This window comes from Canis lupus, chromosome 4, assembly GCF_048164855.1.
Source record: "Canis lupus baileyi chromosome 4, mCanLup2.hap1, whole genome shotgun sequence".
NCBI classification, from domain to species: domain Eukaryota; kingdom Metazoa; phylum Chordata; class Mammalia; order Carnivora; family Canidae; genus Canis; species Canis lupus.
Genome location: NC_132841.1, coordinates 80,011,166 through 80,025,677, shown reverse-complemented (window position 1 = coordinate 80,025,677; position 14,512 = coordinate 80,011,166). Strand labels below are relative to the sequence as shown.

At 35.5% G+C, this 14,512-nt stretch overlaps 1 protein-coding gene across 2 annotated transcripts in view; it reads right to left on the bottom strand.

Annotated features, from left to right (window-relative positions):
• Positions 1-14,512, bottom strand: part of CDH9 (cadherin 9) — a 130,463-nt gene that overhangs the window by 39,145 nt on the left and 76,806 nt on the right. The gene's annotated exons all lie outside the window — the stretch shown is intronic.

Below are 14,512 nucleotides of genomic sequence, written 5' to 3'. Positions count from 1 at the left end.
CCACTACTAGGAGAAATAAATTTGTGTGGGAGCTCAGCGTCATTTAAGAGCTTTGGGATCACTCCTCTCTGTAGGCTACAGCTTACCACGGAAACTGCAATCACTGAATTGGGGTACCTAAATGCAGTGGGAGTAATTGGATCCCAGAGTGGCTGGGGCCAAGTAGAAGCACTCAACTGCCCAAAGGAAGGTAGCAGGATTACCATAAAGGACAGCAGAGTCAAAGCAGTGGTCAGGATAGTCTGACTCACTCAGACCTAGGACGTTGGCTAGTTGATCATGGTGTTCCTTGAAGGGCAATAGATAAGCAGTCTACTAAATTCTCATTTGATCTGTAAAAGCAGAAAAGTTTAAGGTCAAGAAAACAAAAGACTAACTTGAGCCATAATACAGAGAGTCAGGACTCCTCAGTTCATTCCCAGACTTGAGCCAGTTTGCTGACCCAGATCCTTTGAATGAAGGTAATGTTGAAGCCCCCCTTGAGAACATTCCCTGTACATGCCCAAATATTCATACTGTTAGTCTTTTTCCCAATCTTCCCCAAATGGACCTATGCCTTTGGCCAAAGTAATTGTGCACAGTAAGGGGAGGAGGTAGGAAATAATCAGACATTCGAGGATTAGTGGACACTAGCTCTGAATTCTCATTGATTCCAGGAGACCAAAAACCTCAGTGTGATTTGCCAACCAGGGTAGAGGTATGTGGAGGTCAGGTGATTGACTGGAATTTTACCTGAGGTGTGTCTAGGGGGCCCAGTGGATCCTAAACCCATCCTGTTGTAAAAGATAAATTTTACATCTGTCCCATCCTACAATCAAAAAAGAGGCACAATATATAGTGGTCCTCTTTGGATTCTTGAGGTAGCATATCTTTCGTTTGGATATGTTATTTCTATCCATTTACGGAAACACCTGAAAAGCTGCTAGTTTTGAGTGAGACCCAGGACTTGAGAAGCCTCTGCAATATGTCTGGCCTGCGGTAGGCGCTGTTCCACCACTTGGGCCATAAAATTTAGCAGATGCAATAGTGCTTGAAGTGTCAGTGGCAGATGGAGATGATGCTCTGAGCCTTTGACAGGCTCTTATAGGTGATCAGCAGTGCAGACCCTTAGGATTCCGGGATGGAGACCTGCTATCCTCTGTGGATACAATCTCCTTTTGAGAAAGAGCTTTGGTCTGCTACTGGGCCTTAGAAACTGGATATTTAACCATGAGCCACCAACTTACCATGAAGCCTGTGCTACCAGTCACGAACTGCATGTTAACTGATCCAACAAGCCATAAAGTTGAGTATGTACACCAGCACTCCATCATCAAATGGCAGTAATACAGATGCCATCAGGTCTGCACATGTCCTGAAAGTGTAAGTTAAGTTACAGGAAAAAGTGGCCCAAATGCCTCTGGTCGCCACTCACGTTACACTGCCTTCTCCTTCCCAGCCTGTACTTATGGCCTCATGAGGAGTTCTTCCAATTGGTTGACACAAAAGGAAAAGTCTGAGCCTGGTTTACAGATAATTCTGCATGATACTCAGGCCTCAAAGAAAAGTGAACAGCTGTAGCACTACAGTCCCTTTCTGGGACATTTTTGAAGGGCAATGGTGAAGAATAAACCTCTCAGTGGTCAGAACTTCAATCAGTGCACCTGGTTGTTCACTTATTTGGAAAGAAAAATGGCCAGATTTGTGATTATATACCAATTCATGAGCTGTCACTAATGGTTTGGCTGGATGTCCCAGAACTTGAAAGAAACGTTATTGGAAAATTGTTGACAAAGCCATTTGGGAAAGAGGGATCTGGGCACACCTCTTCAAATGTGCAAAAAACATGAAAGTATTTACATCCCATGTGAATGTTCACCAATGGGTGACCTCAACAGATTGGAATCTTAATCAAGTGGATGGGATGACTTGTTATGTGTCTCCCGGTCAGCCTCTTTTCCTAGCCAATCCTGACATTTCCTAATGGGTTCATGAACAAAGTGGCCATGGTGACAGGAATGGAAGTTATGCAAGGGCTCAGCAACATGGACATTCACTCACTAAGGACTATCTGGCGATATAGTCACTGCTGCATGCCCAATGTACCAGCAGTAAAAACCAACATTTAGCTTCCAATATGGTATCATTCCCTCAGGTGATCGTCTAGCTTCCTGGTGGCTGGTCCATTACACTGAACTGCTTCCATCCTGGAAGGGACAATGTTTTTATTTTGTTTTTTTTATATTATACCTAAAATAGATGCTTACTCTGGATATAAGTTTGCCATCCCTGGACAGTGATTCTGCCAAAATTACCATCGATAGACTTACAGAATGCCTTATCCATCATCACGCCATTCTGCACAGCGTTAGTTCTGATAAAGGAAATCGCTTCACAACAAAACAAGTGTGACAATAAGTAAAAACATGAAATTCACTGGTCTTACCATGATCCACACCATCCTGCAGCAGCTGATTTGACAGAATGATGGAATGACCTTTTGAAGACTCCGTTACAACGGCAGCTAGGTGCTGATACGTTGTAGGAGTGGGGTGAGTTTCTTTTGAAGGCTTCATATGCTCTGAATCAGCATCCAATAAATGGTGCTATTTCAGGATTCACAGGTCCAAGAATTAAGAAGTGGAAATGGGAGAGGTTTCTCTCACTATTACCCCTAGTGACACACCAGCATAACTTGCTCCCTGTTCCTGAGGCCTTATGTTAGGTGGCCTAGAATTCTTAGTTCTACAGGAAAGAATGTTTCCATCAGGAGACACAACGGTAATTTCATTAAGCTGTAAACTGAGATTGTTGGATTCCTCACTCTTCTAAATTAATAGGCAAACAGGAGAGTTTCTATATTGCCTAAGGTGCTTGAGTATACAGGTGAAATGGAGGCAAGGAAGAGTATGCTTGGAATCCCTTAGAGTGTCTCTTAGTATTAATATGCCATGTGATTCAGATGAGTGAAAAACTACAACAACCCAGTCCATAAAAGTCGTCCAGACCCTTCAGGAATGAAGGTTTGAGTTGCCTAATGGATAAAGAACCACAACCAGATTAGATGCTTGCTGAAGGTAAAGGGAAAATAGAATGTGTAGTGGAGGTAAATAATTACAAATATGATCATGTGTTTAGTGATAGAAATGACTCTTTGTCATGAGCATGTTCATGTGTAAACAAAGCAAATATCTTTTTATCCCTCTCTTTTTCCCTTATCATATAACATAAGATACATAAACTTTATAGTATTTAAGTATTATTAATCTTAAATTATTGTATTTAACTCACAGGATATCAAGGAGAAGAATATCCATCATTAAAGGACCTTACCTCTTCTGGGGAAGGGGTTAGCACAATTTCAGTTGTATGCAGAATAGTTGTATCCTGTTAGGCAGAATTATGACCTCATGATTGTCTTTATTTGAGATTACGCATGGTTTAAGGAAATGTTTATGGGTGCCAGGTTAAGAAGGAGTGGACTTATCATGGTTAATTTTATGTGTTAGATTGACTGGGCCATACAGTTTCCAGATCCCTGGTTAAACATTATTCTGGGTGTGTCTGTGAAAATGTTTCTTGATGAGATTAATATTTGAATCAATGGGTCAGGCAAAGCAGATTGCTCTTCCACTGTGGGTATGAATCAGCCAATCCACTGAAAACCTAAATACAAAAAAGGCTGAAAAAGTGAATTTGCTTTCTTTGGCCAACTGTGTTTGAGCTGGGACATTGATCTTCTCCTGCCTCTAGACTCAGATCAAACTGGAATGCAACATTTCCAGCCATTCAGACTCAGTATAAAGCCTATATAATTGGTTCTCCTGAGTCTCTACCTTGCCAACTGCAGGTTTTGGTCTTCTGCAATCATGCAAAACCAATTTCTCATAAGAAATACATATAAGTAGACATATAAATATGTTCTGTATATCTGTATCTATGGACAACCCAGAGTAATCCAATAATCTTAAAATAATCAAAGGAATAATTATAAGTTTAGGGTAAAAAAAAAAAAAAAACAAGAAGCTGATTTCATGTAGAAATAAAGGAAACCAGAATCGTTCAGTAAAAATAACTTCCAATAATTAAGAAATAATATTTTGAGAGAAAAAAATGCAGAGAGAATTCACTGTAATAAGACTTTTACTTTAAGCAATACTAAAGAAATGTCTTTAGATTGAAAGGAAATAATCCTAAATTGAATCCTTGATGTAAAGAAAGAAATGAGCCTTCAAAAGGGCAAAAGAGCCAGTAAATGTAAGAGATTGTTTAAAAATATTCCTTAAAGAAAATCAACTCTATAAATCTTGGAAAAAATCAATATATTTTAAGATTTATATAACACAGTAAACATAAAATATATAACAATAATAGAAAAGTGGAATATAAATGGAATTATATTTTTACAAAGTTTTAACATTATGTGGTGATGATATCATATTCCAGTTCAACTTCAGTAAGTTAAGGATGCATATTATCCTTTTCCTTATTATTCTTTTATAATCCTTAGAGCAACTGCTAAATAATACAAGGAGATAAAGCTGAAATGGTAAGGATATCAATAAAATGGAACAGTAATTAGTAGGAAAAAAAAAAGATGAGACAGAGAGAGAGATTTTTTTGTAAACAAAGGCAGGAAACAAGAGATAAACAAAGAATAATTAGAACAAATGTAAAACAAGAAGACCAGTAATAGATATAAGCACAAACATATTAGTGATTACATTCATATTAGTGGGCTAAAACCTCAAGTAAGAAGAGGATTATCAGAATCCACTAAAACAAGTACTTCATTATATGTAGATTATGAGTCATGTCTGCAATATGATGATACAAATAAATTTAAAGACATAAAAACTGTAAATATTAACTATAAGGAAGTGTGTGAGGCTATGTTAGTATTTGACAAAATGAACTTTAAGAAATGATACAGAGGAAACTTCATAATGATAAACTTCGTAAATGATGTATCTCATGACGATATAACAATAATTATTGTTCATGGAGCTAATAATAAATTTCAAAGTGAAACGCTTCTCATAAAACTAAGATAAGTAGTAGACAAATCCAAATCACAGTTGGATTTTGTTATGAAAATGATTAGCTTTTAGTTTCTTATAAGAAACTATATATATGTAATTATACATATAATTGAAATTATGAGATTTTCATACAGACGATCATAGTAAGTCATTATACTCTTTTTACATCATTAAAGCAGCAAATGACAATAAACATGCAAACAATAGACATGTTCTTCTAGTGCTATACATATATACTAATCATATTTTTAGAATATTCTTTATTTGTAGAAAAATTACAAAGATAATCAGTTCCCACATACCTCACACCCAGTTTCCCTTCTTAACCTCATCTTACTGTGGTATATTTGTTACACTAATGAACCAACACTGACAAATGATTATTAATTAAAGTCTATATCTTATTCAGAGTCCCTTACTTTTTATCTAATATATTGTTACCTGATCCACATTACATGTAGTCTTCGTGCTCCTTTGATTCCTCAGTGCTGTGACCGTTTTTCAGACTTTCTATGCTTTTTGATATGCCCACGGTTTTAATGAGTCTACGACATGTGTTTAGTAATATGTACCTTTACTGGGATTTATCTCATGGTCTTTCTCATGATTATATTAGGATTATGTGCTTTGGGGAGAAAGACCACAGTAGAAAAGTGCCATTTTTTTTATCCCCTCATATCAAGTGTATGACACATCATTGTCGATGTTCACTTAGTTGACTTGGTGGTTTTCCAGTGTCTCTACCACAAAGTCACTCTATTGCCCCTCTTTCTTACTGTGTTCTTTAGAAGGAAATCATTATGTTTTACCAACATTTAAGGTCTAGGGAGTTACACCCCTTTGAAGGGGAAATGTCTTCATATATCATTTGGAATTGCTCTACAATGGGACACTTATTTATTCTCTCCTTTTTACTTATTTGTGATTATTAATATCAGTCTGGACTCTTGGATTTTTTTTAAATTTCGGGTTATGGTCTAATATTGCTGTATTTCTTCACTCCAATTTTTTCAGTCTTGCCCATTGGGAGCCCTTACAGTTAGTTCTTACGTTCTTTTGACATATCCCTATTTTTGTTGTGTGTTTTTTGCATGTGTGCATTTCCTTAATTTCTGGCAACACAAGATACTCCATGATCATCTTGTGGATTTCTTGGTCTAGTCCTAGAGTCAGCCAATTTTTCAAGAAGCTATGGTTCTTTTTATTGGAAAATGACATTAGAAATCAAGATCTGAACACAAGATATGTTTATTGCTACTGGGGTGTCATTGCTTTTAGAACCTCTCAGTTGATAAAACAATGAAATATACTGAATGCTAATCTCTCTCTCTCTATATATATATCTGATACCAGCTGTATCAATATAAAATTCATTCAGATACCTGTGTTTAGATATTTTAACTTGCTAATTTCAGTAATTAGAGACCAAAATGACAAATAGTAAAAAATGGTAAAGATACAGAATATCTGGGCAAAGCTATTAACTAAATCAATCCCAATAATATTTCTATAGCACAAAACCCAACATCTAGATTATATACATTCATTTCAAGTACACATGTAACATTCATCAAATTATACTATATCTTAAACTGGGTTGTCGTTGCTAGCCCTTTCAAAATAACAGCAACTTATTTTTTGTAACAAATTAATAACCTAAAAATAAAATTAACATGCAAATGCAAATGGCCTAGAGAAGCCTAGACAACTTTGAAGAAGAAATAAGTAGGAGAATTTATGTTGTTAAATTTCAAAATTCATTCTATAATTTCAATAATGAAGGCAGTCAAGTATTAGACAAATGAGAACAAAATAGAAAATCTAGAAATAAACTCACAGATACACAGTCATTTGAGTTTGGAAACAGGTGCCAATGCAATTTTGTGGATGAATTCTCAGCAAATTCTTTAGCAACTCAGTTGATCATCAGTATTTAAAAAATGAAGAAACTTCATCCATACCTCACATGACCCACAAAAATGAATTTGAGATGTATTACACTTAAATATAATAGCTGAAACAAGAAAAACATCTTGGAAAAAAACATGACTCTGACTTCACGATACTGCGATCGGTAAATATTTCTTATGCAAAATCAATAGGTGCTAACAATAAAGATAATAAAGACAATATGTTTATTTAATAAAAATTTAAATCTCTTCATCAAAAGATAGTGTATTTTGATGCTCTGCTGTTAGGTGCATACACATTAAGGATTGTTGTCTTTTTGGAGGACTGACCTTTTTGCCATTATGTAATGTTTCTATTTATCCCTGATTAGTGGTTCTGTTCTGATATTGGCTGCATCTGATTTTCATATGGCTACTCCAACTTTCTTTACCGTTAGCTTGGGATACATTTCTCCATCTCTTTACTTTTAATCTGTGTCTTTATGTTTAAAAAGATGTTCATTTTAGACAGCATATAGTGGAGTTTAATATTTTTTTTTACCCACTCTCTCTACCATTGGTGTATTTAGATCGTTTGCATTTAAAAAGTTTGATTGATATAGCTGATTTGATATCTACCCTATTTGTAATTATTTTATTTTAATAGCTGGTTCTTTATTTCTTTTTTTTTGTTTGTTTATTTGTCTGTTCTTTTCTGCCTTTTCTGGTTTATTTAGCATTCCTTATATTCCATTTTCTCTCTACTCTTAGCGAACCATTTAAAAGTCTTTTTAAAAAACACACATGCAGGAACCTTAAATATATATTACTAAGTGAAATAAGCTAATATGAAAAGACTACATACACACTGTATGATTCCAACTTTGTGATTTCTGGAAAAGACAAAACTTTAGAGGTAATAAAGATACCGCCAGTTGCCACGGATTTAGGAGAGTGAGGGAGGGGTGAATAGATAGGACACTGGGGATTTTTAGGGCAAACTACTCTGTAAGACACTATAATGATGGATACAGGTTAACATTCACTTGTCAAAACCCATAGAACTCTACAACACAAAGAGTGAAGTCTACTGTAAATTATGGACATTAGTTATAAGGTAACAATATTGCTAACAACATCAATTATAACAAATGTACCACACTATTCCATGATGTTAATGGAGAGGAAACTCCACTCATACTATATATACTGGAATATCCGTTATTTTTCAGTAAACCCAAAACTGCTTTAAAAACAAAATCTAAAAAAAGTCTATTAATTCAAAACAAAATGAAAAGTACAAAATCATAAAAAAGTCCATGTAAAGATAAAAATCAAGCCATTAGACTGCAGAATATATGATAGCAAAAGACTCATCTCCATGAATATGAAAATACTACGAATCAGTAAACAAAAGACAAAGAATCCAACCAATACAAAGTAGGTCAAAGGAAAACAGTCATTTCATAAAAGCAGGTACTTGAATAGTCAGTAAACATATAGAAATGTTCTCTTTGGCAAATTACTCTTCATCAAAATGCTATTTATAATAGTCTGACATCCAACAGTAGAAATGATAAGCAAATTATGCACATCGATAAAATTCAGTAACTCAGCATTAAAAAACAAAATGCAGATGCATCCAGCAACATGTATGAATCTCAAGTACTTTAACGTGACTAAAAAAAGTTTTAAATATGAGTTTATTTATGGGAAGCTCAAAAACAAGCAAAATTTAGTTATGGTGATGTAAATCAGAATATTGGTGTATTGATATGAAGGTCAAAATGACACGTTCAGAAACGATGGATATTCTTTATACTTTGACCTGAGAAAGAGTCATGTGTATGCGTGAGTGTGTGTGTATGAGTACGCATAAACGTATGATGTCATCAAGCTCTTAAGAATGGCTTTACTTTTTTTATATGTAAATTATGACTTAAAATTACTGTAAAATGGTGTATCTTAAACAACAATAAAAGCAGATAACAGCTCATAAAGGCAATGGGATGCTATTTGGGTTTATAAGATGAAAGGATATGTTGGGGCTCAGCCAGTCGCTGATGTGCTGGGAGATAACAAATGCCCTTGGCATCCAACGTGCTAATGTGTCTAGAAATCCATCCAATATCAATAGAAAAAAAGTTGCTTGAAATGGCTGTGGCTAAAGTGCCGAAGCACTGGGGCATGACATCATGCATGCCCCACCACCTCTATATGCAGCTCTAGGGGATACAAGTATGTGTAATCTGGCCTGACACTGATTCTTAGTTCAGTTTTGTTAATCATGTAACAGATAAAGCATCAAGGGTTACATTTAAATGATTAGAACAGCAAATTCTGTCAAGGTGGACTACTTGGGTATGTTTCTTCTACTGAAGGTACATGATTTTATATTGTTATTACCATATAGATAGAATCAAGGAAACAGGGATGTCTGGGTGGCTCAGTGGTTGAGTGTCTGCCTTTGGTTCAGGTTTTGATCCTGGGGTGTCGGGGCTAAGTCCTGCATCGCAAGGAGCTTGCTTCTCCCTCTGCCTATATCTCTGCCTCTCTCTCTGTGTGTCTCCCATGTATAAATAAAATCTTTAAAAAAAAATCAAGGAAACAAGTTTTGTAAGCACATCACAGTACTTATTACACACAGAGAAGTGCTCTATTCAATAGACAGTTGAAACACTTGTTATTCAGAACTGGTGACTGAAAAGTCTCTGGGTTGTCTTAATACTCTAAGTGAACATGTGCTTAAGTTTGAGTATGACAGTAAGTAAAGTGAGATCTTCACTTTTGTAGACTCTTGAGATAGGAACGGATGCAGGGGGGAATGAGATTACAAAACACTTCATCATCCCATCTAAGAAATTTTTTCTTCCATTTTTCCTTATCAGTGATGCCAGATCTATTTAAAAATTTTGTATATGGAAAGAGGCTTAAGATCTTATTTTAATGTCACTGAATTTGCCAGTGAATATTTTTAAAGTATTTTAAGGTATTTTGGGATTGAGTCATAAAATCAACCCTGTGGCCAAATTGGGCTACCTATAATGCAATTTCATTATCAAGCAGCAGGGGTTGTCCAATATTCTCTACCGATCACATCCCAAATCTGCCTAGAGACGGGGGCCGGGATGGGTGATAGGAGTTAATAAAGCAGCTTTTATTATCAGCTCTGTAGGTAAATAACATGCCTGCTAAGTTGAAAAGTCAATCTTAGGTGGAAAAGTAATAAATAGAAATGGGAGACATACCAAATTGAAAAGGTATCCGTAAAAAAGATTAATATACCAGAAGTAATATTACTGTGCAATTTCCAAGTGGGCTTTTCAGAGCAAGGGAATAATACTTTTAGTTATCCTTCTCAAAGCAAATGATGGCCATTTGTGGGTGGAGGGGGAAACCTCAGGACTTGTTATTCCCACAGAAGTAATATTGAACTCCTGCTCATTACGCTCTGGCAAAAACACACGTGCTGACTTGTAAACACTGGCCCCATTGTTTTAAATGTCCTATGGGTATGTTAGGAGCTCACCTGCACATTCTGAGTAGGATTGAAATAACATTCCTAGAAGGTTGTCAGCATGATGAAAACCTCTTGCGTATCCAAATAGGGTCATTGGAAAATGCTCTTTTCCAGGAGATTGTCAAAGGCTAGGAATTGGTCTTAAGAGAAGACAAAGCTCTAATTATATGGATTAATTTAATAATAACTTTAGCAAAGCTGTCAACAGTGAGAAAGCTTATTCATTACAGAAAACTTATTCATTATAAGAAAAGACTACCAGATATCATCATCTCTGATGCTTTTAAAGGTCAATGACTTTGTGCCTTAAAGAGAGGCAAGCAAAGGAAGTTAAATTGTATGAGTACTATATTAAATCTAAGTAAGTGTTGGGTCATCACAAAGAAATGTGTTTTTTATCATTGTTTTCTAATGGTCTGAATATTACAAAAGAGTCTTCACTATGGTGCAACTCACTGAGTTTGAATAGAGCAGTAAAATTTAATCATCTTTACCGGGTTTGGGGTGGGGGTGGGGGATAGTTGGCATAGTGTACTGTGCTGACAACTGAAAGCCAGTGTCTCAAACTTTTTCCTATGGTAACTGGAATATTTTTATGTCCACAAGTCCAAACGTAACCCAGAATTCACAAAATAATGTTCTTTGGTCACCATCTCAGTCGGTGGGAAGGTATGATACATAGGGAAATTACTAGATTAATCTCTTTGACAAAGCTACATAATGAACACATGATTTAGAGGATTACATTAGAGCCAGACTTGTGTAAATAGTAATTCTCCAAAATATTTTATGTTCTAATTGAAGCCAGCGCTTGATGAAAGGACAGTGAAAATGGTTTTCCAGAAAAGGAAGTAAAGCTGGCTTTATAAAAATTACACATTCAATAAATGCTTACGTCAATGTATAAAAAGTTCAAATGACTGTTGTCACTAGGGAAATAAGAGTAATTACACTGACAAAAGAATATTAAAACCACTCAAAGGGGATATCATCATGTTTAACAAGCTTTGCAAAGGAAATTCTTATTTAAAATTGCATGAGTCAAATCCCATCCATTGTCATGTTGTTAGTAAGATTAATCTTTGTAGAAAATATAGCACAAGCTATAAAACAGATAATAAAAATGTATCTTAGAAATATGGAGATATTGACTGAGGACAGAGACTAGTCTAGGAATTTAAACTGCTTACCTTGATTGTGTCTCCTTTGCATTATTAGAGACCCTCTTCAGGTTGAGAGAAGCCATGTGAACATGACCTAACGTCAGTGTAAATATGCTAAGAATAGATGTCCTAAAAACTAATGGTATTTGGTAGAAGAAGAATACTTCTCTTTTAAATGCTTTAGGAGACCATCTCTGGTTTAGATTTGCCTATATTAAGTCAATAACCAAAAGAAAAAATCCATGATTCTTTCTGGAAAAGGTCACATGTGAGTATCTGTAAGCTATTTGAGTACAAAATGGAGATGCTTATAACCTAAATACACCCAGTTTTCAAAAGCAGGTGACTGTTGATTTCACTTAGGACCTAGTCTTTGACATGGGCTAGAGATGCGTCCTATGGGGATCTGGGGAGCTGCACCAAATCCCCCCACCTGTCTCTCTCCTCCATCTATTTTTATAGACTGCATGTATCCTTGAAATTATTAGTAGGGCTTGATATTGGGTAATATGCCTGACTAATGCAATCTAATCTGAAGATTCCCAATCCTTTGTTTTAGCTCAGAAGGAAAGAACAACTACTTATAATTCCTTAATCAGAGACATCCCAATGCTATTCTCACAGTTATCTTTTTCCTTGGTTCAAAAGTCCTCTCAAAACTTTCATCTTGAACATGTAGGTTCAGTTAAGAATAAAATAAAAGAAAAATCCTAGGAATTTTGTTGTTCTAATTCTCATTGTACTAAACCACAATGTCTCCATTTCCCAAAGAACACACAGATTAAAGAGAGAACGAAGTTGAATAGTGAGGTTTTAAAAACAGTAAGGAAAATTAAAATAAATATGTAGCTAAGAAGCGTGTTATAGAATTGATATTCTATGCAATTTCAGCATGAAGCATACTGGCTGTGGTGGATTCTTCACATTGACCCCAGTGTAATCTCAATGTTTATTGAATTTTATGATTCTGCAACGTATTTCCTCATTTTTATGGAAAGATTAAAGTTCATGCTTATATCAAACATTCTTTTTTTTAGAAAATCTCATAGGTCAGGGCACCTGGGTGGCTCAGGGATTAGAGCGTCTGCCTTCAGCTCAGGGTGTGATCCTGGGGTCCCGGGATCAAGTCCCACATCCGGCTCCCTGCATGGAGCCTGCTTCTCCCTCTGCCTGTGTCTCTCCTTTCTCTGTGTCTCTCATGAATAAATAAAATAATATAAAATAAATAAAATAAAATAAAAAAATAAAAAAGAAAAGAAAACCTCATAGGTTAGTAACTTGACATATATACAGACATTATATAATTTGGGTTAAATTATTACAGAGTAAATTTGAAATTTTCCTATTATTCTATTAAATTTTCTCTATTATACTTCAAAAATTTTATTAAGAGTAAAACATATGCACCAGTGCTGCCAGTGCACCCACAAAGCATTCTTTCCTAGACATTGCCATGGATACCACCTTAACGAATTTATCATTATACAGTAGGAATCCTTATCCCTGTCTTCTATTTATACTTTCTTCCTAAGTAGTTTACTTAGCAAAATGACTTTATTGGCAAATTGTATGTGTCTTCCTCCCTAATTTTTCCACTGGCTTTTGAAAAAAAATTATTTATTCGTGAGAGACACACAGAGAGAGAGGCAGAGACACAGGCAGAGGGAGAAGCAGGCTCCATGCAGGAAGCCCAATGCGGGACTTGACCCGGGGACTCCAGGATCATGTCCTGGGCTGAAGGCAGATGCTCAACTGCTGAGCCACCCAGGCATCCCTGGCTTTTCAGATCTAATATTTAAATGCCTGCCTTTTATATCCATCAATGTGTCAGATAAGCCATTTAAACCTTTATCTGGCCGAACAAGATTCTCTATTTCTCCCCGAGCTATCCACTACTCATCCCAACACTTTGCTTTTTCCATGGTGGTGAATAGAGCCACCTTTTGCATAATTCCTCACACTGAGATTATTTTCTCTCTTTCTTATGGTCTCAGCTCTTCTGTTAACATCTTATTTCAACTTAGTTTATCTTTGCCAGGACTGTTGACCACCTTAATTATTTCAATGGCCTCCTACTCAGCCTCCTAGAGTCCCATTTTCCTTTAGAATCCTTTTTTAAGACTGATCCTTTTCAACTAGAGTAAGTTTATATGAATTGCCTGCTTAAAACATATTCATGGCTTTTCATTGTACTAGATCACACACACACACACACACAGTAATCAATAAAACAAAACAGAACAAACAAATTAAAAACAGAGAGAAAACCAATGGAACACCATGGCTTTCAGGAACCTACCTCACCTTGCCTCTTTCCACTTCCTCTAAATTTATCTATCTAGTCATTGCTTCCCCCCCTCACTCACTGAATCACACCTGCATTCGCTTTCTTTTTTCACCACAGATTTCAATATAATTGGTCACAAACACTTCAATTTAGAATGACAGATTAATTACCTTGCATAAGGTCATGTTAGAATTTTATTGTGGGAAGATGACTTATGATTGTTCGTTCTTTTCTATAAATACCTAAATTCCAATTAATAGCATTCACACAGCTTCTTTCATTTGTGATTAACTATCAATTATGAATATTAATTTTCTAAATTTCTGGAAAATCTCGAGCTTTATCTTTTAGGTGACCAACAAGTTTTTTCACATTCTTGAAAAACTAAACCATTACTCCTTGGATTTAAAAAAAAACCCTCCTGTGGCGAAGATAAAAAAAAATGAGTTGTAAAAAAAGAAAAATAAATGACAGTTTTTAAATTATAAAAACAGTGACAAAGCTTCATAAAATCAAATGCTGGCTATATCATGTATGTCATCATAAAATTAGATTTAAATAACAATTCATATTGGACTGTTAGAATATGTTCATAACAAGCTGTAAACTACTCATTGTAAACTAAAACTAAA